The sequence below is a fragment of the Miniopterus natalensis genome, chromosome 5, assembly GCF_054644295.1.
Source record: "Miniopterus natalensis isolate mMinNat1 chromosome 5, mMinNat1.hap1, whole genome shotgun sequence".
Taxonomy (NCBI): Eukaryota; Metazoa; Chordata; class Mammalia; order Chiroptera; family Miniopteridae; genus Miniopterus; species Miniopterus natalensis.
The window spans coordinates 41,149,178-41,176,260 of record NC_142085.1 but is presented as its reverse complement, the minus strand read 5'-3'; the positions used below and the strand labels follow the sequence as shown (position 1 = coordinate 41,176,260).

Sequence of the window (27,083 nt, the reverse complement as noted above, 5' to 3'; positions counted from 1 at the left end):
TAAGACTTTGTCAAATGCCTCTGCAAAGGCAGGACTCACTTGAGATTGTCCATGATGGGGAGGGGGTCAGTGACTGAATTATTTGTAGGTCCCTTACTGGGAAATGTAAATAACAACAGCCACTTAGCTGTGAGGACCAAAGAGGGGTGTGTATCAGAAAGAACCTAACTGCGTCACACCAGCACATTAAAAGGTTAGGAAAAAAAAAAGGAATCAGAGATGAATTCTGATTAGCGAAACACCTCCACATCTGGGGGCCTAGAGAAATGGGGAAGAGGAAGGTACATTTTCCAGAATGTGCTGAGGATATCATCTACAAGGTAAAAGAAGGTGACCCCCACTGTGGGCAAAGGTGGGTAGCCTGAGAAAACGAATGGGGCAGCCAGAAATAGGTATGCTACCAAGCAGAAGCAGCAGGATAGAGTGGAAAACACACACACAGAGGGGGGTTGTGAGGCTGGGGCCTCACTTCCCCTCCTCCTCTCTCCCCTGCCCCCCATCCCTGGGGCTGATTTAAACAATAATAATAAAAGAATTAACACACATGCACACGGTTTACAAAACAATACATACTTAGCTTTGCACATATACAATGCACTCTGATGTTTTTTCTTCCCTGTTAATGATTCGTGTTCTAAAAAATGCTGGTGCGACTCACTACACGGATGTCATTACCCTGAGTCCTAACCCACATGCAAAAAGCAAAGGATATGGCATGCCCCAATCTACAGACCAGTTGGTTGCTGGAAAAGATAAAGCAGTTAGTTTGGCATAAATTGTCTTCGTAAATTATTTCCGAGGTGATCTAGCTCTATTTTCTTTAAGAATTTATTTTGGAATGCTGCCAACATTTAATGTTTCCTTCTTTTGAAAGGCCTCCCTGGTCTGCTCTCATCTTGAAAGCCTGCTCAGAGGTTTCCCTGAAAGCTTTCACACGCTAGGATGCCTGGTATTTGGGCCTTGACCAATCCAGCCACTTCAAGGTTTGGGCTGGCCTTCCCATTTTGAAAAGAAATAGACTGGGAGCGACTCTTTCTCCCGTCACCTGTTAATATCACCTCACCTTCCACAAACACCGAATGATCTTGCTGATCAGAACAAAACTCTGTTGTGGGCACCCGAGCTCATGGTGGCCTCCTGCTTTCTGGAACTCATCCTTGCAGGACGGGACCACCTTCCTCCCCAAGTTCTTGATGCGCCCCGTGTGATGTACCTAAGGGACTCTAGCCTCACAGCCCTAGCCCCCAGACCCTACTATTAACTGGGGGGATGCAGCTGGAAAACTTATTTAATATCTCAACCTAATTTTATTCACGTGTAAACTGGAAATACTACTTCTCTTTAGAGGTTTTGTAAGAATTCATTTATTTATAGGAGTTCCCTTCTCTTCCCCAGAGGAGCAGACACTGTCCCACAAGCTCCCTTTGCTCTCAGAGCGCTGGGGAGCGTGGTGCTGCCTTCCGAGTAAGTCCCGGGCACTGGGGGACCCTCCTGTCATCTCTGCTGCGGAAACCACCCAGCCTCAGGACTAGTTTCTAAGGAGGCGACTCCGTCTTCCGTAATTAATTATGCAGAAGGGGGGGGCACCCGCTACTTCCCTCTCATCAGTAAATGACCGCGGGCAGGCTCTCCAGGGCAAGCTCAGTGAACCCACCGGCCAGCGGGGCTCATGCTGAGAACCCCGCCCCTGCAGGGCGCGCGCCCCGCCGGCGGACCGCGCATTTCGCTCGAGCCCGCAAGGACCCCGCGCCCAGGTCTCTCAGTTGCAGGACACTATGGTGTGAGGCACGCGGGGCGTAGAAAGTTTGCTCACCTTGGGGAGAAGGCGTGCCCCGGCTCTTAGGCAAAGAGGAAGAAACCCACCCGAGCCCCGAGCGCCCCCGCTTCCAGCCTTTTCCAAAGCTCCCCCGCTGGAAATTCACATCCGCGGGCTGTGAGGATGGTTTTAAACTTAGGCCCCACTTTTCCCCCCGGGCACCCTCGAACCCCAGTTTTCCGCTTCCCACTCCCATCCTCCCCCACCCAAAAAACAAACTAAAAACCACCCCCAAACCCAATTGAGCCGACTGCCTTGGCCAGAGCCTCAGTCACTCCACTCGGCGCCCCCGGCTGAGCGTCCCGGGCGCCCCCTGCCTCCCGCCCCGCCTCCCTCCCGCGGTTACCGGCTGGTGCGCCCCCGGCACGGGCGCAGCTGCTCCGAGGTGCGTGAGCGCCGCCGGCGCCGCCTGGGCTGCCCGGGGCCGCGCGAATGGCTCGCGGCGCTGCGGGTCCGCCGCGCGGGGCGGGCTGCGCGCTCCCGACCGGAGGCGGGGGCGGCGCGAGGTGCAGGGGCCGCCTCCCCGGCCGCGGAGCGGTGAGCTCTGCGGGAGCCTCTCCCGCTCCCTGTCTCAGGCCGCGCGGGGCAGACGGCAGGAGGAGGCTGGGAACACCCTTTAGCACCCGCTTCCAGCCCCGGCTCTGCAGCCGGTCCTCCCGCCAACTTGAGTCACAGCCGCGCTCAGCCAGACGGGGAGGGCCGGCGCCAGGGAGCGCAGGAGAAATCCTGGGCACTGGGTTCGAGGTCAGGTCCTCCATCATGTGCTTAAACTGCTACCTCAGTTTTAGTTCTGCTTCCTCGTACATGCAGGTGCCAACGACAGTCCAGTGCTCCTCAGTCGGGGCCCAGAGGACGGGAGGGGGCCAGGAGTGAATTCCAGTCACTTCCAGAAAACAGAGTCCACGTTCCACTCGGGCACCGATCTAGGCGCTAGGGGTACAGCCTCCTGCAGCTTATGTAATAGGAAGGGACAGGAGCGTGCATAATAAATAAAATAGGTAGTGTGGGAAACAGCCCCCCAAGTGCTGCAGAGAAAAATAACTCAGGCAGCAGCGGGGAGAGAATGTTGACGGTGGGGGCGCAGTTTTAAATCTGGTTGCCTGAGGTGGCCTCCCACTGAAGAGGGCTTTTTGAGTAGAGAGCTGGAGATGAGCCCCCCAAGTCACACTGGTGTCTGGGAGAAAGTGTTCCACCCCCGAAGTTGTTCTTTATGGTATGGGTCATTTCTTTTACTACTCACAGGCACGGTATCGGGCAATATCATTACCATTTCCATTTCACAGATGAGGAAACTGTAGTTTCGAGAGGTTAAATGAATTGCCCAAGGTCACACATTCATAAATGGAGGAGCTCGCCTTCAAGCTCAACAAGCCCTGCACCCCAGAGCCCTCGTTTAACCAGACCGTAGTGCAATGTGGAAAAAGGAGCTTCGGCAGCAGCCACCAGGCTGCCAAAGATGTGATTAACTCAGTATCCTGGGGCCAGAAAAGAATTCCTGGAGATGACATCGGATTCATTGATTTTTTTTTTTAAAAAGCTTGTGTCGTTATTACATGTAAAATGAAATATTTTGCAAACCATCTGTACAGCTGTGTGCATACGCCTCAGCCTCATTCACAGGCAGTTTAATTCTAGATGACATAATTGGACCATCTGTGGTGAGGCTCATTAGTCCTTCGCTAATTCTCTGCACCCATTCAGCAGCACATTCCTGTTCGCCTGAAAGTGATCCACCCCCAGAGCACAGAGCCTGTGCCGCAGGCCAGGAGACATGAGCGACAGAAGGAGGGAAAGAATGACTAAAAAGAATGAAATATTGCCATTTGTGACAATTCGGATGGGCCTAGACGGCATTATGCTAAGTGAAATAAGTCAGAAAAGGACAGTCTTTGGGATCTAAAAAACAGAAACAAAATATATGAAAAAAAACATACAGAAAGACGCATAGATATAGAGAATAAGTTGATGGTTGCCAAAGAGGAGGGGAATGGGAGATGAGAATTTTATTTTTAAAAAAAGAGAGAGTAGAGCTACAAAACTGCTGCTGCTGGAAGGCCAGGCTCTGCCTTAGCTGTTAGAATCAGATGGCCTCGTTTGGGCAGAGTGCCAATGGCTCCTGAGGCAGAGAACAGGGCACACTGTACTATGTGGAAAAGGCCACTATCCATCAGCTGCAGAGGCTGAAACTGCAGCGCCCTGTGGGAGCAGCCTCATCAAGAGGATGGCAGGACTCCATTTCTTTCCTAGGTATGTCCGCCTGCCCATGGCCGCATCCATTTCCTTCTTCCCTCTCCTGGTGCCAGCAACATCTTCCTATCTTCCCTTCAAGGTCCATCTCAAAGGCCTCTTCTTCCAGGAAGCCTTCCTCACTGTCCCAGCTACAAATGAACTCTTACTCTAAAATCTGATACTTCTCTATGGCACTTGTCATTTTAGAGTTTAACTCTAAAAATGGGCTCCTCCTATTCCTCCAGAGGCCAGCTTTATACTTAATTTCTCCACAGGTCTTAGCATAGTGCCTTGCATCCAGTGGACATTTAATAAGTATTTTTTGTTAATAAATTATAAGAACACAGCTTCATTGTCCCTTAATTTTGTCTTTTCATTCCAAAATAACTTTCATGCTCACAGATATTTAGTGATAGGACTGAATTATAGGCAGCTATAGTTGTTGTTTGTCAATATAAATTGACAACAGTTTACTTTGAGATAAATTCTATTTGCCCCATTCTGAAATTGGAAAACTGAGGTTTAAGAGTAATTTCCCCAAGGTTACAATGCTAGTTAGTGATAAGCCAAAATTTAAACCTAGGACCGTTTGACTCCAAAGTGCCTGCTCTTCACCACAGCCTCATGTGGCTCCTCATTCAGTCATTCATACATGCATTTATTTGAACTTTCAACAAATACTTACATTTACTGAGTTCAGCTCTGCACCAGCCATTGTGAAAATAACAATGATTAAAACACAGTTCTTGGGGAATTTGAGGAAGGTGGTCTAAAGGTACAAACTTCCAGTTATAAGATAAATAAGTTCTGGGGATATACTGTACAATATGAGGACTGTAGCTAACACTGCTGTGTGATATATAGGAAAGTTGTTGAGAGTAAATCCTGAGCTCTCTTCACAAGAAAAAACATTTTTTTTCTTGTTTTTCTTTTTATTGTATCCATGTGAGATGATGGATGCTAACTAAACTTACTGTGGTAATCATTTTACAACATATGGACGTCAAACTGTTATGCTGTATGCCTTAAACCTTTACAGCGATATATCTCAATTGTATCTCAATAAAACTTGGAAAAACCCACAGTCCTTGCCTTCAAAATTGTTTGCAATCTAGCAGAAGGGTCTAACAAGTTAGGAGATAATCAGACTTCAATGTTATACATCTTATCAAAGAGATGCAGAGGGGCCTGAAGGAGCACTTTGTTTTACCTTAGGGGATAGGGGAGTAGGAAACAACACTAAGGATTCACTGAGAAGATGGAATGTAATTTTAGTTTTGAAGGAGATACAGTCATTTGCTATAATGATCATGAAGAAAAGCAAATGGTAGGCAGAGTAAAAATTATATGCAAAGGCATAGGAGCATGAAAGAAACAAATGCATTCAGAGAAGACTACAGTAATTCAGGAGGGCCGCAGCACGGTGGGAGCGGTATTGAGAGAATACCACTGGAAAGGTAAATAGAGCCAAACCACAAAGGGTCCATAAATTAGCTTTATGGAATCCATTACTCCCTGAAAATTTATACAATCATGGATGTTATTATGAATGGGAATTTTTCACAGGAGAGGTCTGATCATCTTAGTCAAAATCTCAAAGGTGCCAACTGACCCAGGGCCAGGAGGTGGGGAAGTGATTTTCCCTTGCCATAGCCACTGTCCCACCCATGGACTACAGGTAACTCCCTACGGATTGCAACATACACCAGAATGCACTGGATACCTGGGAGTGGGTGTGAGGCATGGCCCTGCCGAGTCACCTCCAAATGTGCAGTGGCGCTGCCAGGCCAGGGCAAGGATGGCTGAATCCCAACCTGTGCAGCATCTGCACCAGGATTCTCTCCAAGGGCAGCAGGAGGGGATAGCTGGGCCACTGGCAGGCAGGGGGCAGGTGCTGGGAAATGACGCCATGCCCCGGGGAAGCAACAGAAAGCAGGGCCATGGTGAGCCAAGGCTGTAAGCCCTCGGCGCATGCTCCATTGCCCCACCAGACTCCACTTACTTTTATGGGCTGAATTGTGTCCCCCAATTCCTGTGTTGAATTCCTTACCCTTAGTACTTCAAAGTGTGACTATATTCGGAGGCAAGGCCTTTAAAGAGGTAATTAAGATTAGATGAGGTCATATGGGTGGGCACTAGTCCAATGTGACTGATCCTTAGAAGAGGAGTCTAGGACACAGACACCAGGAGCACTCAAGAAAAAGAGGGACAACTGTGTGAAGAGGCAGGAGGACAGCCATCTGCAAGCCAAGGGGAGAGACCTGGAACTGATCTTATGGCTCTGAGAGGAAACCAACTCTGCTGGGACCTTAATCATGAACTTCCAGTCTCCAGAACTGTGAGAAAATAAATTTCTGTTGTTTAGGCCACCCAATCTATGGTATTTTGTTATGGCAAGACTAGAAAATGAATAGATTTACAAAACACAGATTCAAAGTTCAAAAATAACATTTATAAGAATTTGAGTATGGTGACCACAGAGCATTAAATCTCAAATGAGGGGCCTCCTAAGCAGGGGGTCCTGTGCCACTGCGCTGGTCACATGCCCATGACTCCAGGTCTTGCGAATATGGGCATGGCCGTTTGAAAACAACTCAGGACTCGTGAGTGGAGAGATGCAGCAGAAGCTGTGGGAATGGGTGAGATTGCTCCACGGGAATATGAAGTGAAGAGGGCTGATGTCAGAAGCTTGGAACATGAACCTGAAAGGGAGACAAGAGAAATAGAAGGTGAACAAGAGAAAGTGGAGCCTGATGAGAAGTGGGCAATAGTGTCTAAGGGCAAAGTCATGATTAAGAACTGAAGCCCATTGGCTTTTGCATGGAGGTCATGGGGTGGGAACTGAGGCCAGACTGCTGCTGGTAAAGGAGTAAGGCTGTAATTACAGGCTACTCCTCTAAGGAGGCTGGGGAGGGTGAATTGCCAAGGACTTTTGTGCAAGCCTGTGAAAGTCCATGGGACTGAAATTCAGCCCACACTCTATTACCAAGGTCATATCAGCCTACAGGGAGGCTAATGGAAGGTCTTCTAACAAAGGCACCAAATGTCCTCGCCTTGAATAATAGAGCTGCAGCAGAGCTTTTGTTGTTCCTATACTGATTATCTGAGTCCCCTCACTAGCTCTATGAGAGTAGCAACTGTCCTGTCTCCATCCAGCACCAGCACATTGTAGGCACATACCTATACCTGGCACGTAGTAGGCATAGTAACATATGTTGAATAAGTGAATAGGCTGAGGAGTTAAGAGAAAGACTGTGGGTATTTTTAAAAATCTTTATTCATTTATTTGTTTCAGATGAGAGAGACTTAAACATGTTTATAGATTGAGAACAAGGACCTATAAGGAAGAGAGAAGCTGAGGTCAGAGTTGAGAGGGAATAAATGATTAAATAAAGTACCAGAGAACAGAATAAGAAAATAAATCAAGGTAACTGCAGAAGGCAAAAAATATATCAGAATCATCCTTTGAGAAATTCAGTTATTTGTTCATTCAATGGTGAGTAGCCTGCTTTATCCTGGACCCTACGTGGGATGGGGAACTTTGGGGGAGGGGAAGATAGATACACAAGAAAACATAAGAGATATGCCTGCCCTTCCAGCTGTACAAGGTGACCATCTAGTCAAGGAAGCTCTCACGGAAAAAGATAAACAATGAAGCTCAGTAAGGGTGTTAGCAAGTGTCTGAGCAATAAAGAAAGATTTGGAAACAGAATGAACTAGGGGGGAAAACCTGGAGGCATTAGGTAAACCTACTGTCGAGTTGGAGAGGAGATAGGTTAAAGGGAGTAGAGAGTAAATAAGGGACTGTGGGCTCTGGCACCGCCTGCTGGCAGTGGGCCAGCTGGCAGCTTTCAGGATCTGGAAGGCTTTCAGGATCAGGGGTGATGTTGGCCCAAGACCTGGGACAGCTCCATTATTTTCCAGTTGACTAGGACCCATGCCAACATGCTCAGCAGGAAGCAGTAAAGTCCAGGCCTGTCTCAGGGAAGGGCGCATCCCTCATAGCTAATGTGTCTGCGTGGGGAGAACATGGCAGCGTTTCAGTCCACAAACAAGGCAAGGGCCAACTCAAGAAAATGATGAGAGAGAGAAATTGACATTGTTTTCAGGTGTTAAAATATATAATACAACACAATACAACACAATTACCTCTCTAATTCAATTGTTTCATTTAAGTAATACCTTCCATCCAAACCTAAGGCAAAATCTCTCTCTCTCACACACACACTCTCTCAACCTGGTATTCCACTATGCAAGTTATCTGAGGGAGTGGGACAACTCGATTCAACGATAAGGTTGTTCAATTAAGTTTCAGAAAATAAACAGGAGGTAAATGTTCAGAAATCTGAACTTCTAAGATGTGAGTCATACAGTACAGCTGGCCATGTTCTAATTGTGAATCTCTCCTGAGTCGTTAATGGTAGAAGCTCTCCACCTACTTTCTTAGGTGACCCGAGAGTCATCTCCTTTTTCTTTCTTTGCATATATTGGATTTCACTGCCTTATCTTGGCTTCATACTGTTGCTCTTGTCAAATTAGCACAATTATTCCTGAATATATGTAAACTGCTTTCCTTTTGCTCCGTGGAGGAGGCACACAACAGGGAACGCCCTAGGCATTCACCGGCATAGACAGGGCCCCTCCTCGTGATAGCCCTCCCACGCCCCCCCTTCCAGTGCTCCCCTATTTGCTTAGACCTTCCTTCCCTCTTGCTGTTCATCCTATTTTTCCTCAGGCAGAACTGCACAGACTTCCACCCACAGAGCATGGCACCAGGCAGACAAAACATTGAATGTATTTTAATTCATGTTTGGCATTCAATCAGGAAGATGGAGCTGCCAGCCACTCTGAAATGTCAACGAGAATACATTGTACACTACCAGAGGGAGAGACAGTGCATCGTGGGCATTCTCTACCTTGTAAATTAAGAAAAGTAAACACATTTCTCTGTGGCAGGAGAGAGAATATGTATACACATATATACATGTAACATAAATGTCATGTATTTATAAATATATGTAACACTTGAAAGAACATTGGAAGTGGAAGGGAAAGGACATCGGGTGAAAATAACTTAGAGCTCACATCTATCCAGGTAGATGAGAAAACCTGCCGCAGCTCAGTCCTGAAGAGAGCTCCAGACTCATGGTGTCTGTGCCCTGGCAAAACAATTAGCCTCCCTTGTTCACTTGCAAAAAAATTTTAAGATTGATTAATGAAACAAAGTTGTCTGGTGAGATTCAAGCAATTAAGGGGAAAAAAAGTAATAGGAGGTGAGTTAGAAACCTAGGATCAAATCTCTGTTTTGCAACTAACTGGCTCTGTGCCTCAGTTTTCTCATCTGCAAAGTAGGGATAAGCGCTGCCTCCAGAATTTTTGCAACTAGAATGAGATTACTTATGTAAAGGGCTTTGGATGGGGTCTGTCACAGAGTAAAGACACAGGGCGGCAGTTGTCACTCTCGGTTATGCCTGATGTTAACGGCAATCACATGGCCACAGTCTGTTGTGGAAAAAAGACAAGATTTTGAGCCTGGACTTTTGAATTTGGGTCCTAAAGTAACTAATGTACTCAGTGCACATCAATGAATCTGCTCCCGCTCCTTTCGGTGACAAAGCCTCAGTCATCCAATCTTCACAAGTAACAGCTAATTCTGTTTCAATCCCAGAGTCACATAAAAAATGTAATCAAGGATGGGCTGCTTCAAAGGAGCATCACCACGAGATCTAAATGGGTTTTGCCTCAAATAGACTTTCACTAAAACTGGAGCATCTCCCAGGGAGATGTTGCAGCTGCTTCCTGTGGTCATGTTGTGGTTTTGTTCTGTGCCCGAGAGCATCTTCTAGGGCTGGGTTACTTCCTTCTCACAAGAAACGGTGACAGCTTAGGGAACTCAAAGCAAATCATAATGAGAAGGAAAATTTGCCTGGAAGAATTATTACAATTCAAACAGAAAAGTTTTTCACTATCTGCTGTTTAGGGAGGTCTCATAACGTGGCTCTTTCCTATGATGAGAAGAGTGGACTCTGATGTTTGCTTTTAACGTGGGTTCCCCAGAGCCCTGCTCCCCCAGGCTTCCCAGTGAGCAGCCACTTTATCACCAAGGACAAGATTGGCAGGTCTGCAGCCATTCTCCCTGTTGTTGAGTAGGCTGGGAGAATGGATTGCAGTAAATAAAGAATGTGACTTGATCTAATAACCTTGTAAAGATATTAACGGCAGGTCTCCTGCTGAGCAAAGTAATTGAATTAGTTGTGGGAGAGCCCTTCTCCAAGGAAAGGCTTAGCCATGTGTACCAGCTTGCCCAGCATCGCTTCTGCTAAACAGAACTGGGATCTGTGAATTTCTGGGGCAGGGTGCCCTGAACAGTCCTGTAAGCTATGGAGCCAGATGAATAGAAAGTACAGAGGTCTCAAGACTAAAACGGCCCTCTGGCACATGAGTGATTCCGCCAGCACACATTGCTTAGGGACTGCATGCATTTACTGGGCCAGAAATGACCCAGGACTTTGAGAAAGGGCCTAGGGACATGGAGTTGACATCCAAGACAGGCTCCTACTTGCTTTTTTGCCTCTTGACTACTTGTCTCCTTGAAATTCTTAGTAAAGCTCTGGTTTGTATGAGTCTGATTTGACAGTCCCATCCTTGTGATCCGTGAGGAGTCTGGCAAAGAAAGAGGGAAGGGTGTGTTCAGGCTTTCAATAGCAGATATCAGGCTGTGGGGGAAGCTGCATGCCTTCTTGGGAGGGTCCGTAAACTGAAGACGGGTATCCATTTGGCATTGCCTTTGGGATCTGCAATATATAAGGAACTGGGACTTGGTCCTCAAAGAAGAGAGAGTCCGGATGACTAACAAGAGGATAATAGAATGGAATTTATAAACCCAGGTGTAGTCATTCCCATCCCACAGAGTTCTCTCAAACTCAAAATAAAGGGCCTTAATTATAAACTGTTCTTTGACTCTGAATTCAGCAAAGCCCATAATGTCAGAGCAAGGATGGCGATGCCAAACATTGCCACATCTTGCCAGATGGATGGAACATTTGAATAAAAGTGGTCAATCAAACCAGACACCCATGCCAAGCAGGAGTAAAGCTATTTCCCAGGTAGCATGCGGATCATCAGTGTGTTCCTAGGCACACATCCCTCCATCCTGTCTCCTGCTCTGCCACTTACCAGCATCCCCACTGAGTCTACATAGTTCACCTTTGTCCCCAGACTTCCCAACCATTATGATTTTATACCCATTTTCTCTTACTTTTATTTTCATCCCTCTGGCTCAGCCTTGGTAAGATACCTGCCTTAAAAGATAAAAAACAAAGTTCACAAGAACTCCTTCCTAATGATGGAGGGAGCATTAGTTTCCTTTAGGCCCCCTGAAGTCATCCTGCTATACAATTCAAATGAATCAGTAAGCAGCGTGCCACCCGATAGATTCAGAACATGAATATGCATGTGGTTGCTTTAGTCACCAGAAACAGTCACCAGTGAGTGGAGATGAGAACCTGAGCTGTCAGGCCCCTCCAGGACTGGGTGAAATCACTTAACTCAAAAAGCAGACAAATTAAGCAAGGTATGTCCTTAGAGGGCAATTAAATTGTTAGAAAACCAGTTCTTCCCTCCAGCTTCTGATGAAAACTCAAGGCTTGCAGTGCTGATGAGAGAACAGTTTCCGCCACACTCTAATGGATGTTCCCTCAGATTTTGGAAGCAGAATGGAAACCAAGTCATCAAAGTGCAATCAACTGTGCCTCCATGTCAGACATCTCACTGGGCAGGAGAGATTTAACTCTACACCAGATGCAAGGTTTAAATTGAACTCATGCTCCTTAAATCTCATGCAGACATCATGGGTTTCTGCATTCTCTAAAGAAGACATGAAATACAGAATATTTGCAACAGAATCAGAGACCGGAGACTAACATACAACGCAACATCCTTATCTTCCTCTCCCCAAAGACTGCTGTTTGTTTATATTTAACATGCATTTATATATAATTTGCTATAGGTCTGTGCATTGTTATGAGTATTTTATGAAAATCAACTCATTTCATCCCCATAACAACCATATGAATTAGATAGGTATTATTATGGCCATTCCCACTTTATCGTTGAGGAAACTGAGGCATGAAGAGTTTTAATAAGTTGCCCAAGGTCACAGAGCCTCCCTGATTCAAGACTAGAGTCTTGTCCGGCCGGGCATGGCTCAGCGATTGAGCGTCGACCTAGGATCCAGGCGATCGGGGTTCGATTCCTGGTCAGGGCACATGCCCGGTTGTGGGCTTGATCAATGACTCTCTCATCATTGATGTTTCTATCTCTCTCCCTCTCCTTTCCTCTCTCTGGAATCAATAAAGATATATTTTTTAAAAAAAAGAAAGACTAGAGTCTGCTCCAGAATCTATACTCTTATACATTCTGCTATGCAGTCTTTTAAAATATCTTAAGAAAAATATTTAAAAGCATTTAATTTATTCCCTATCTTAAAATCTTCCTTCTCTATCTACAAAGATAAGTGCATGGAAAGCTCTGCATGTGGGCTGAAGAGTCTCAGTAGAAAGTGGGCAGAGATCACTCACAAGATGATGAATAAAGTAGGCCCTGCTGCTTTGAGTCCACCATCTTCCTGAAGCCTGCAAGGTTCCCTCTTGTCCCAGTTCTGCCTCTGTGAGTAGAGGGTCCCACCTGTTTCCTGTTCCCTGTTCTATGCCCAGGCTCCCACATTATTGTTGCCCATTGCAACACTTATTCATTCATTCCATAAACTTCTTTCATGTGCCAAGCTTGTACTTTGCAGGAAGAATCATTGAGAGCATGAGAGCATCTTCTAGGTGAGTGAATATAGGAGAATGCTACTAGAAATACAATAAAAATGGGACTGAAAAACCCTGAAGTTAATGCAAGTTAATCTAGCATATATCAGACAGATCAAAGGCCATCTCTTTGTTCCATTTTTATGGCACAACAGCTCCAAACACTGTGTAATTGTGAATCAAAACAAATATTATTAACTGCTTTTATGTTCCCAGCTCTGTTCCAGGTTCTTTGGATATATTAGTGAACAAGATAAACTCGGGCCCTGCTTCATGAAGCATACAGACTTTGGAGAAGGCTGCCATTAAAAAAGCAATTACAAGTACAAGCATAAATTATTTTAAAATTCTAAATATCTTTCTAGGTTTGACTTAATCAGATGCTGAGATTCCCTGACCTGGCAGCTAAATTCTCAGGAGCATCATATCCAGTCAGGCAGCTCCTCATTTTAGAGTTTGTGGAATATGAATGATATTGGGTATGAAGCAATTGAATTGTAATTTCCAAAGCTGGGTGGAAAGAAAGATTGACTAATTACCCAGGCAGTATCATGGTGGGGTGCACCAGAGGATTCTCAGTGGGGAGGGATTCTTCCTGCCAAAGATCCTAGAGACAGAAAGTCAGCCACAGCCAGAACATGCTGGAGGGGAGCAAACCCTCCCTTAGAGGTCAACTGACAAAGATTCGGTACATAAACTCTGTTATTGAAGCACATTAAACTTTTTAAAGACAAAGACTTAGTAATAAAGGCCCCTGAGCAAAAGGCAGAAATTAATCCAGTACAGATGGGGCAGCCAAGAGCCACAGGGCACACACGTGAGCCCAGACCCTCCTGCCACCAAGACCACTTCCTTTGTCATTACCATTCTCTCAAGCACGAGAAGCGGCGATTGTTGCCTGGACCCACTTTGCAGTCTCTGCAGGTTGTACTTAAGCGTAATGAGCCTGCCTATTCTTCTTAGACAGGATGGCTATCATTTCTTTCTGTATTCTTCGTAAATTTCTATATATGTTCCTGGAGAAAGTGGGTTTTTCCTAACCAGATTTAGCCAAACTGGATAAGCAGAGACCCCAAGAGATATTTACCCCTTTTCCCCCGGAGCTGTGTTCTGTGTTCTTGGCTTCATTCAGCTGCAAGTGGCCCATGTTTTGGAGACGGACCATCTCATCAAGCAAGCAGCCTTCAGTTCACTCAGCTTCATCATTTCCTCTTGGAAGAGCACTTGGGCTCCAACCAACATGGCCCGTGCTGTAGCCTCAAGCATTGGATGGGTAGCGTTTCATTTCCATACTCTCTAGGCAAGGCCCCAGTATCTTTTGGAAGACTTCATTCATTTAATATATATTTACCGAAACTTGCCTAAGTATGCACAGTAAATGATAAATGTGCCAACCAGTGTGACAGAGCACAACTAAAGAATCCCTGGCCTGGAGAATCCCAATGCCCTAAATAGTGTGGACGGAGGCCCTTGGCACAGCCACAGGCTAATGACGGAACACGTCTGTTTAAAGAAAAGCTCTAGAGGCCTCTGTGCTCAGGGACCCTGGCAGGCTTTCAGAACTTGATTAAACATGGTCCAGGGCACCGTGAGCCATTGGATTTGCTTCTCTGGGACAACAGCAGCAGTTTGGAAAGGGAGCTCGGAAGAGAGAGCTGAGCAGTGCCCTGCGGTGACCACAGAGCAATCGCCAGAGCTGTGTGCCAAGAACAAGGTTTGGAGATGCCGCCTCAGGCAAGTAGAGGAAGGCTGGTGAAACCCAGGGGGAAAGGCAATGAAGCGACAGAAAAACAAACCCAGGCTTCATGCTGATGGAGCAAGCGGGCAGGTTTACTTCATCAATAGACCAACTTCCCCACCCCCAGCAAAAACCAATTGTCCATATCAATACCTGGCCACATTGTTGGTGTCGAATCCCCATTCTGGCGATTCAAAGTTACATATAGGCAACGTGTTGTTAAATGGGATGTGTTAAGAGACCACAGAAAAAAGTAATTATGGCCTCATAAATGGTTTTTATGTCATTTCCATCTGAGAAGAAAGATCTGAAGAGATTTTTTTTAAAACTCCATTCTAATGGACACATGAGGGCTTTAATTCATAGTGTATAAGAAAGAAAGACAGGCAAGGAAAAGATGCTCATCAATACTTCCTTTCCAACCCCAGTGGAAATAGAGACAAGGATTTGGGAGGCAAAACCTAAAGCTATTCAATAGGTTACATAGCCTTTGACTGGTTTATGGCTTGGGATTAGGAAGACCGCCTGGTTTACAGATTCCCCAACTAAATAGTGTCCACAGCTCTCCCACTACCAACCAGTATAATGGTTCCATCAAATTCCCCTTCAGCTATAACATTTGCACTTTTATTTCCTAGCAGAGAAGTACACTTATGAGCTCACACTTTTTTTCACTGGCCTGACTACTCCTAAGCAGCCAGCACATTGCCTGGGGTCCCATGTGTCTCTTTAGAAGGGAATCCAAAGCGCATAGAACAGAAAGAGAGGGAAAATTCAATCATGACTTTTGATGCTGTGATTCAGAGCGCTAGTACCTCCTTTGAGAGAGCTACAAAGACAGGAGGAGGTACAGATTCACAAGGTTATGTTGTGTGGCAACAGAGAAAAGCCATTTTATAGCAACTGTAAGAGTTTGAGAAAGCATTATTTTAAAGCTCTTCACTGGGCAATTTCTGGCTCCTGTCATTGCTCAGGATGACCCTCCTTGTCCTGAGCCACACTCATTGCAATGACCATGTAACACAAATTATTTCCTTCTAGTCAATTAGTTATTGTGTGTAACCCAACTAACAGGAAGTGACCCTAAATTCTGGGAAAGGCGAAGTCCGCTGCCTCATTTCCTGATGCCCAGAAACACAGGTTCTCAGCAACGTGGCTCAATTAATTAAGGAAAAGGAACATGGCAATGGAAGTTTTACTCTTGTACTTTCATCCTTTGGCCAAATTTTAAGAACTTTACCACAAAATCACAACAAATGAAGGAAATTAAGCCCACAGTTCTAAATGGTTAAGAAATTTTCAGTTTGTTTCTTAAGAGAAAAATTATGTCGAAGCTTTATGTGTATTTGTGTTCCAAGTCCAAGACTAGGAAAATATAATTTAGTGAGAAAATCCAGGACAAAGGTAGAAAAATGTATTTAAAATAAGCCAGAGGCTGACTTAAATTTTGTTTGGCTTTTTAGAAAATTATTTTTCCCATTACCTCTTTCATTTGGAGAAAGCAAGCCTGTTAGCAGGGAGAGTATGAATTTTTACCAAAGGAATTATAAGCATCCTTTCTGAGCAAAAGCAAAATCTGACTTAGAATGTCTTGCTGGAGTCCACCTAAATGTGACCAACAATTAGTTCCTATTGGTGAATCTTCACTGGTACTTTTATTTTAGTCTTTCCTAACTGAAGTTGAAAGCATCATTTACAGCATGGTGCGGCTCTAAGAAATAAAGAAATGAATGGTGAGATTGTAGAAAACAGGAAGAAATTACTTATGACCATATTGACCCTTGAAGTTGTGTCTATGGGACTCCATAATTTTGGTCAGTGTTTCCTAGGACTGCCATCACAAAACCCCATGAACTTGATGGCTTTAAACAACAGAAATTTATTTCTCACAGTTCTGGAAGCTAGAAGTTCAAAATCAAGGTACTGGCAAGTTTGGTTCCTTCTGGAGGGCTCTGAGGGAGAGCCTGTTCTGTGCCCCTCTCTCAGCCTACAGGGGATGCCAGTAATCTCGACATTTCTTGGCTTGTAGATCCATCATTCTAATATCTGCCTTTATCATCATATAGAGTTCCTCACTGGGTATATGTGTGTGTTTTCTTAAAACTATGCTACTCAGAAGCCCCCCCCCCCCCCACTCCAGTATGACTTCATCTTAAATTATATTTTCATTATACCTGCAAAGACCCTATTTCCAAATGAGGTCACATTCACATGCACTAGGGATTAGGACATATTTTCTGTGAGACTCAATGCAACTCACAACAGTCAGAATTGGGCTTTTTTTTCCTGACTTTAACAAAAATGACTAAAGGGCAAGAAACCATTTTGTATAAATTATCTCACCTCTAAAAATGTAAATCTTTAGCTTAACCTATGAGATTTGGATGTCAGCAAGTTATGTGTTATACAGAAGGTCAAAACTGACAAGTGACTTTTTAAAAGAGTCCCATCTAGTCAGTGCCCTTTAGTCTCATTAAAATAATTCATTTGAGTTGCTACACTTGGGCAGTCTCTAGAAATAGCCTATTTGAAGTTGACTTCTGGCATCCAGACTTATCTGTATGAGAGAACAAAATGTAAGGTGTTGGAGTTTATGCAGCTTACGTGTTGGATGCCCAGATGGGGAACACAAAGCTGGATGCCACTTTGGAAGTCTCCTACTGACCCACCAAACTTGGACTGCTGCCAATGGAATGTCAAGACAAAACTGCTTGGAAAGTAGTTTTTCTGCTTTCAAGATAGTAACAGGAGAATTGCCTTAGCAGAAGTTCCCTGAAACTGGCTTCATCTGGTGGTGTTCCTGTCATTCCTGGAGGGGAGGGGTCCTGGCCGGGAGCACCTTACCGTATACATTCAAGTTAAGACATTCTGCCTCTTAACAAGTCGATCAGGTAGCTTCGGGGAAAAGTCAGCATAGAGAGAAATCATCAGGCTTTGTGACGGACCCCATCTTTACCTGCTGGAATTAAATATGTGAAGCCCTTGATTTGGGAAGGCTTTAGATGCCGTGAAATCAACAACTGCACAGTGACTGCCGCCACTTCCACAACCTTCCCCAACACTTTACAACAAGAAATTTCAAGGGTACAGCAAAGTTGAATGAATTTACCAGTGACTATCACCTAGAGTCTTTCATTAACATTTCACGGCACTTGCTTTCTCATATACCTCTCCAGTGGTCCAGCCCTCTAGCCACCTAGTAATCGATCTGATTTTTAGGCATTTCAAAGTGAATTACAGACATCAGTACATATCTTCCTAAATACTTCAGCATACATATTGTTAACTAGGGATTTCTTTTTAAACTGTGGGATAGCCCACATCACCTATGAGCTGTTTGTGGAGGAATGCATAGCACCTCCGGGAGGATATTTCATTTCATGCTGAGTGTCCAGGTAACATATGCTTTTTTCCTGAATATTTCAGTGAATATCTAAAATACAAGACAGGCATGGTTGTAAAGTTTACATTAAGATATTTTATTAATGAAATATAAAAAAAAATCGAGCCATCTTATTGACAGATATTGGCACTTCATCCCTCCCTGGGTATGTAGATAAGAACTTGGATTATTACTGTTTCAAAATTCAGGCCTCAGGGGTTCCCAGCTGTCTTATAACTACACTGAATGTGCTGGCAAGTTCTCTCCAAAGACAATAATTATATCTCTACCAGGGCATCTCTCATACTAACCTACCTATAGTATAATCCTCTTTCAAATACAAGTTTAAATTCTGGGTCTCATCAATAAAACCCCATAAAGCATAACCTTATATTTTATTAATATTTGTCAAACTCTTCCTTTTCATCAAAAAAGAAAGCACTCTTGCCCCATCCATTTTCATGGGCTGCTGTGCCTTGCCTGGATAACAGCCCTATTCTGACAGAAAAAGGTTGAAGTAAAACATAGAATTTCATTGATTAAATAGAGAGCAATAACAAGGACAGGAAGACATTCATAAACTTAACAAATGAATGAAGCAAATACCTCTCTAGGAGACCAGAAAGTAGAAATGTAAGAACTGAGGGAAGAGACAGCAAAGCAACGGTAGGAGACGAAACATGAGCTGGTGAAAACCAGCAGAGAACTGGAAGGGAACAAATCATAGAAATAAAGCAAAATTGGAGGGATCACAACTCAAAATAGACACTGTAAAGTAATACAAACAAAAAAAAATTATTTCATTAAAAGTTGAAAAAAAATGATAAAGAAACAGGGAAAGGAAATCCAACATATAGTTGGAATTACCAAATAAGAAAAGGAAAAAGACTTAAACAGTATGGGGATTAGAGAGACAGAAACAAAATGGAAAACATCAGAGACACTGTAAATGTTATAAGTGATTTAACTACCACAGACAAACGGGAAGATGGAGAAAAGATGGGAGGGAGAGTGAGTATGATGATCTATAATATATCAGAATGAAGGATATAATTTAAAGCTGTAAAATAAAGCAATATAAATGAGTATATATAAATGGTACAAATATGAATTTAAAAAATATATTGTTGACCAAAATTGGGAAGTGAGGGGGAGTGTGTTGGGGGAAGGATGTGAAAATAGCTTGCTTTACCATTTGCACATGGTAGGAGAAAAAGAAATACTGTCACTAAAAAAATTAAGAGCTAAGGGTATTATATATCTATTATTATACAAGTAACCTCAAAACAAAACACTAAGTTTCCTAAATATCAAACAAATCATCCACAGCATAAAATAAAGAAAATAGATCACAGAGTGAAATATTTTTTAAAAAACTATAAAAACAACAGATATAATAGAATTAAGACCACATATGGCTTTTAAATTAATAAATACAAATAAACTTTACTCATCTATTAAAAGAAAAATAATTGTAGACTGGGTCAAAAAGTAACACACAATTCCAAGCTATGTGTAAAATTCACCTAAAACAAAGTGATTCAGAAAAAATAAAAGTGTGGGAAAGTTACATTAGGTAAATATAAACTAAAAGAAAGCAGGGGGCCCGATTATAATATCAGGATGGATGGAAGGAGTACCAGAAAAGGAGCATTAAATAAGATAGTAAAAAGGCATTTTATAATCCCAAAACTTTCAATTAATGATGAATATATGACAGCTATCAATATTTACTTAAGCACAAAATAACCACATAAATTTTCATAATTCAGAAATTATAGGAGAAACCAGAAAAGTTGACAAAAACCATTTTTTTAGTAGGAAACTTTAATTCATCTCTCAGTCCATGAGAGATAAATTGGCAAAAAATATATAAGTATATAGAAGAACTAAATGACAAATTAATAAGGGAAATAAATTAATACCCTAAAAATAGAGAATACTTCTTCTCACGCATTCACCAAAATGGACCAGACGAGGCCACAAAGGAAATTCCAATAATATAAATATCTTTATGATAATGAGTTTTGCCATCCAAAAAAATGAATGCCTTTCCACTTGTCCAAGTTTTATTTGCCCTTCAGGAGTGTTGTATCATTTACTCCTAATTATTATTATATTTACGTCTTCATATTTTATCTTATTCGTCACTATTGATAATAGGCTCTTTCATTTCATTATATTGTTATACTGACTATATATGTAAATACAGAGACTTATATATGTGTATATGTAATTCCTAAATATTAGTTTTATACTATCTCCATTACTGAACTGGAGAAAATTTTCCAGCTGATTTTTGCTGTTTTATACCAGGAAACTGCAGTCAACTTCACAGGACCCCTACAGTCCTGAGGAAGGTGGCCAGCAGGGGATCCTAGAGGTCCCTGCAAAGACTCCTGGCACCTAAGCCCATTTATCTGCCTTCGCTTCTGGAAGATAACATGGCTTCTGCCTTCTTTCCACCTTCTAAAATCTTACAGTTGTGCATTTTTTCCTATTGTGTAAATTGCATCCAAAGGGAAAAAGGGAGTCTCGTAAATACACTTTCTAGCTTCCATGATATAGGAATTGGTATAACCAGCGGTGAAAATGAATGCTGGGTGCCAAAAAACAATACATCCAGCATGAATAGAAAATATATAAACAGTTTAGAACATGTCTATTAGATACAGAAAAATGACAAAGGATACAGCAGTTCATAGAAAAATAGGCAAAGATGTGCATTAACGGTTCACAGAAAGGGATGCCTCTTCAATGCTTCTTAATTATATGAAGGATGTTTATGCTCACAGGAAGAGAAATGCAAATGGAAAGCACCCTTAGGTATCAGCTTTCATTGGCTGGAAACATCATAAAGTTGGCAACTCACTGTATTGGTGAGCTTGTGAGGAAACAGGAACTCTTGTCCTGTTACAGTAGGACAGTGCAACTTGGCAGTAGCTATTAGTATTACAATTGCATATATACATATATATACACACACACACATATATATATACATACACATACATACATATGTATATTTGACACAGAATTTTCACCTCCAAGAATTTACCCTCCAGATGCAATTACGCATGTGAAATTTAATAGCAAGCATCTACACACAAGCTGTTCATTGGTAGGGGGCTGGTTAAACAAACTATGGTAGAGCCATACAATGGATTATTATGCATGTTAGAAAAAGAATTAAGAAAGGCTTTATGAACTGCTTTGGAAGTATTTTCAAGATTTTAAGTGGGGGGGGGGAGGCGCAGAACTTTATAAAGAGAAATAGCATTTATATATTTTTTATTACAGTTAAAGATTCCTTACATTTATTTTTATTTATTTATTTTTTTATTGAATTTGTTTGAAAAGAGGAAAAAGCACATGCAGAACTAACAATAATGGTGATTTTGGGGAAAGGATAGTAAGAAATGGGCAAAGGGAGGGCAGGGTGGAAAAGATATTGCTGGTTTCTATGGTTGAATTATATAACTGCATTGCCTGGTCAAAAATAAATAAATGATTTTTTTAAATGAAGAAGACTTGTGGAGGAAAGGAACTTGGTCTAAGTTCGGTGGAATGCTACAAAGGAACTATCGAAAGACCCGAGAACGAGACGCGTGAAGAGTGAGTCTGCCACTCAGGCTACAAGAAGGAAGGTGAGAAGTGAGAGCAGGACTGCATGCGACAGGGCTGGCCGCAGTCCCCCTCCCTGCAAACAGCAGGCAGTAGGGCTAAAGCACAAATGGCGAAGCTTGAACATTCAAGTCAGGATATCCTGTGAACACAGGGCTAAGTTATTAAAAGAATATATAGACTTTCCTTCTCTAAAGCCAACCACTTTATGAAATACACAACTCCCAGTGCACTGGCTTTTGGCCCAGTTGCTACAGAACAGAGTGGCAGAGCCCTTTATAATCTGCACCTCCTTCCAGCCCATGGCCACCGTGAGGCACTGTCTGCTTTCCCCCTTCCACACACCACTCTCACTTCCAGCCAGGGTGTAACTTGCTGTTTTTAATGTCTGCGCATTTACCTGCGATGCCTTTGATGCTGCAGGTCTCACATCCTTCTATGTATCTTCCTAAGGAGCTCCTGCTCACTCTGGAGACCCAGCAAGTAACACCTTTGTGGCAGATATTTGGAGCCCTCCCTAATTATGGCATAACTGGTTGTGCCCTTCTATGACTTCCCACACCAACTGCCCATATCTCTGTTTTGTTCTTCAATAGGCTGTATGATGATTAGTGGAATAGATGTTTGGTGCCCCATTAAAGCTGGCAGATGTCAGATGTTACCTTTTTATCCTTAGAAACCAAATGTGGCCTAGAGAAACCGATGTGGCGGCCTCAAATTATGCTGACTGCATGGAGAATGAGGTATGAAAACATAACTGGGAATCGGAAAATCCATGCATTCATTCTGTGCTTACGCATTTCAAACACTTGGAGGAAATCAAATAATTTCTAGTCTGCTCTACTATGTTTACAACACCAGCGACAGAATCCAAGGCAATCCTTGGGGTGTACTAAATAGATCCTGAACACAGTGAAATAGATTACATTTCAAAAGATGGACAGTGAGCTGGCCATCGGTGCAGTTACACTGTGGAGAATATAAGTGTGCACAAGCTCCATCTGTTGTATATTATACCTGAAGAAGACGGTAATTTGAATGTGTTCTTTCTGATAATTCTTTCATTTACTTATTTATTTATTTACTTATTTAAATCCTCACCCTAGAATTTTTTTTCCTGTTGCTTTCCAGAGAGAGTAGACGGAAGAGAGAGAAAGAGAGCGCGCGCGAGAGAGAGAGAGACCCCCCCGCATGCATCCCGACAGGGGCCAGGGATCGAGCCTGCAACCGAGGTACATGCCCTTGGCCGGAATCAAACCTGGGATCCTTCAGTCCACGGGCCAACGCTCTAACCACTGAGCAAAACCGACTAGGGCTGATAATTCTTGTATTTAAAATTTCCAAACTTAATGTGCTATTAATTTACTTTAGCATTTTGTTTCACTTTCCTTGAGGAGAAAAACCAACCAAAGCCCACAAATGTTTCTGCCTTGACCTCGCCAACACCAACCTCTACATCTCCAATCAGAAAACAAACAAATGTTGGACTTCTTTATGAAGCCTTGGTTTTGGAAATGGGTTTCTTACATGTCAGAAAAAAATGGCTTTTAATTTATGTTTCATAAAAAGGTTCCAATTATCATTCAATCTCAGGTTCACATTTTATATCCAAAGGCTTGTTCAAACACCTGAGTCCCTATGCAATCATTTCAGTTATCTTTAATTGAACACATTATCCATAATTATCATAAATGAGCATATCATTTATCAGGAAATTGAATCAACCAGAAAAACATATGCCTTCTTTCAGTCCAATTTCATACTGAATCTACACAAGAGAAAAAGAATCAAACCCGTCTGGAGTCAGGCCAAGCACTCATTCCCTCTAAACCTTTGTTTTCTCGCCTATGAAAGAGTAGTAGTAATAACAATATGAAACAGAGAGCTTTGAGTTATGGATAACAAAAAAATTGGTAGCATGTAGTGCCTGGCATGTAACAGGTTCACAGTAAGTGGCTTTTAAAAATATATTATGGTTTCATCTGCCAATCAATATTTTCTCTGCCTTATTGCCATTTCCTCAGTCTGGAGCACCCCTTGCCCATCCCTACCTCACCTAAGCACGCAAACTCTTCTTGGTCCTTAAAAACAGTGTCAACTCCAGAGAAAACTTCCTGACTCCCTCCTGCTCCTCCAGGCCAGGTTAGTCACCCTTGAATGTTCTGCTTACCTTTGTCATTGTCCTTATTACATACTGTAATATACTATTTATTTATTCGTTTGTCCCCCCTACTTCAGTGTAAGTTCCTTAAGAGAGATTGTGTCATGATCTGTGTTATCTTAACATCTTTACTTCTAGCACCATGTCTGCATTTGAAAGGGAAATAAAAATAAGGGCTCTTAAAATGCTTTAATTCAGACAACTAAAATTAAAAGAAACTAGGCATTAATGGCATTTTGATTAAGAATTCAGAGGGAAATTTCCTATTGTGCCAAGTATTTAACATTTTAAAATTTCTAAATTAGTCATTTCTCTTCTAAAAAATAATAAAATGGTGATACTTTTCTGTTCATCCAAAGAACCTCAGACTCTGGATCTAGTGTTTTCTTTGACTACCACATAAATAAAATAAAATGGCAACACCGTCATGGGCAGATTCAAGCATAACATGAACAATGCCCAGAATATATGTCTATAATGTCCAAAGTCCATAACAGTGTCTCAAAAAATCTATAGGCAAATAAAGAGTGAATGAGAGACCCTCTGTTTTAGGTGAAGTTAAGGAAATTTGGGGAGAAAGGTTAAGAAGATTCTCTGATGAAGATTCTGATTCACTGAGGATGGAGTGATGCTAATTCCAGATCAGGGCTAGAAATATGTAAGAATCCTCAGTATTTCTCCCTTCAAATCCTTCTTCACACCCAAATGTTTCATCAGTTAGGGTTAATTTAATCAGCAGAATCATCTTTCAGATGGGAAACACCCCTGCAGGATGGGAAGAGAAGCACCCGAGGCAATATTTGAACGCTCTGATTCAGCACTCAGTTCGAACTGGAATCACACCTTGCTCACTAAGGTTGGAGGAAATCTTACACTGGAAGAAAGGAAACAAATCTGAGTCTGAAAGGCTCAGGCTTTTATTTTCCCTCTGTATACTTTTGGGACAGAACAGTAAGTATATCGAGATTTTGTTACTGGAGGGCTCTGGAGAGGGGCTCTACTTCAAACACCAAAAAGCGTGGTTTTCAAACCAAACACATGCAGAAACCTAAAATCCCTCATATAGTTTTTAACACAAACAAGTAAACAGAGAAAAAAAAAAAGATTTTTTAAAATTATAAGTACCCCCTTTATCTAAGAAAAGAAGATTCTCCTAAGTGAAGGATTTTATTTGTGGAACACAAACAAAGCCACCAATATGATGACATCTGGCTTCCTTAAAAGACGGTTTTAAGAGATGAGTGCGAGAAGGCCCAGCTGGAGGAGTTTGTCCCAGACCCTGTGGATCTGCCTAAGGATGGAGATGCGGAAGAAGGAAGGGCTGGAGGCAGGTGGGAGAGGAGAGGAGAGGAGACTCTGGCAGGCTACAATAGACAAGAGGAAAAGCTGTCCACAGTGAGGAGCAGGTGAAAGGCTCTGAGCTCTGCGACAGAGACCAGCTTCCCCACCAGGCCTTCACTGACATGTCCATTTCTCACCAATGCCTGAGGGAGAGGCTCTTTATTTGGAGAATGGGGAGACCCTCTGAGTTCTGCTCCCAGACAGTAATGAGGCGAGGCCAAAGCTGTCCACAGGACCAGTCACATGTCTCACACAATTATTTAATCTTTTGGTTTGATTTAAACCCCAAAGGAGATCAATGAATTTCATTATTGACAGAGCTGAGAGAAAAAGATAAACTTACCCCAACCAACAGAGGCTACACACACACACACACACACACACACACACACATCTATCCATCGGGGGTTTACTCTTGGTAACTAGTCAAAAACAGTGACATTACTTGGCGTCAATAGAGTAAACTCTTTAAAAATCATAGAAATCAAGTTGAATGGGTCATGCCTCACAATTTCAGCTGGAACAGCTATACTGACAGAGCTGTAAATATTTCCCTTTAAAATCACAGCAGTCCAATATAGGGTGTCTATGCAGTAAATTCCTCCCTCCTGGCTGATACCATCAGTTGCTATGGTAACAGAGTTAAAGCAGCAAGTGGCAAAAATTCATTTTTCATCCCCAGCCTGATGCCTTCCGCTTTTACCAACACCCAGACAGGCAAAACAACAAAAAAGACCTAATTGTGGACACTCTAGAATTCACTGATACAATCTCTTCCTTGCTCACCTAATCCAGTTCCCCACATCACTCCATCACTCCCGATCCCTACCAAAAATATTTTTTGGTTCATCCTACCTCTTACTACAAACCTCCTGCCTCTTTGGACAGAATTGCTAGTGACAGTGTCATTCCATAGTTCTTCACAAATGTTCATAGTCAGCCAGGGGCCAGGACAGCCCCAGTAACACCCCAAGTCCATTCATAAACAAGCCCAACTGGATCCTTACCTGTGAAGGCAAGTGCATCGCCTTCCCCTGCAAGCCCGCCTTATTTCCAAGTTTCTCCTTTCATCTCAAGGTGGGGCCACTCTCCTCAGTCCCAGGTTCCTAACTGTGGTGTCACATCTTGCTTCTCCATCTCTTCTGTTCCGCAGGTTTCACCAGCTGCCACGTTATGCAGACAGGCCTTTGTCACGCTGCTCAACTTCCACCTTCTCTGCCTCCCCAGCAACGTTGCAAATGCAGAAACTTCATGAGCTCCACTTCACCAGCTAGCCCCTCTCCTGGCATCATCTTCTACTCTCATTCCTGCTCTGCCTTATTGCCTCACCCTCTGACTTTAGTGCAGAAGACCAAAAACATTTTTCTTTTCTCAGCCTTGAAAAAGAGAATTCCTTGTAGGGCAAGACTTGTCCTTGTTGAGAGAACCATCTGAATTAGAATCAGCTGCTTCGGGGCAGCAGGTCCACCTGGAGGGCCTGAAAGTGGCGCAACTGTCCTGAGTGAGGTGAGGGGGTGCGCCTGTTGCTTCAGCAGGAGAGGAAGGACACAGGAGCCAGCAAGAGGGCAGAAATCTCTGCACCTGGAGCCCCCAAAACTTTAGTGAGGTGGGCAAAGTCACAAAGTGTCTGGTGAAAGTAGAATTTGGTTTTATTTTGTGGGGTTTTTGTGTGTATGGGGCAACTAATAAAAGTGCTGTGCATATCATCCAGATTGACATGGTAGGACTTGGGCAGCCAGTTGTCTACCTCACGGACAAGGAGCTGGGGAAAAATATCAACAAGCGAGCAGTCAGTATCCTCAAATAAGTAGAAGCCTCTGGATCCTCATTTGCCGTGTGTTCCTGTGTTGCCTGTATGTTTACATAAATATCAAGAATAGGACCCCCTAGCTAAGGTCTAGCTTTATACTTTACTAAATGTATGTCATTTCCTAACCTACCTTTAATCCTTTCTGGCTCAAGGGAGAGCACCGAAGGAA

The 27,083-nt window shown here is 43.0% G+C and overlaps 1 protein-coding gene across 2 annotated transcripts in view; it reads right to left on the bottom strand.

Annotated features, from left to right (window-relative positions):
* MRAP2 (melanocortin 2 receptor accessory protein 2) overlaps positions 1-27,083 on the bottom strand; it is a 77,763-nt gene that overhangs the window by 30,222 nt on the left and 20,458 nt on the right. Inside the window, exon 1 of one of the 2 annotated variants that reach the window (XM_087817487.1) lies at positions 2,163-2,221. The exons of the other annotated variant lie outside the window; for it this stretch is intronic. The gene's annotated coding sequence lies outside the window, so the exon portion shown is untranslated. Of the gene's footprint in view, positions 1-2,162; positions 2,222-27,083 lie in introns of those variants that run through there. 2 annotated transcript variants of the gene reach the window in all.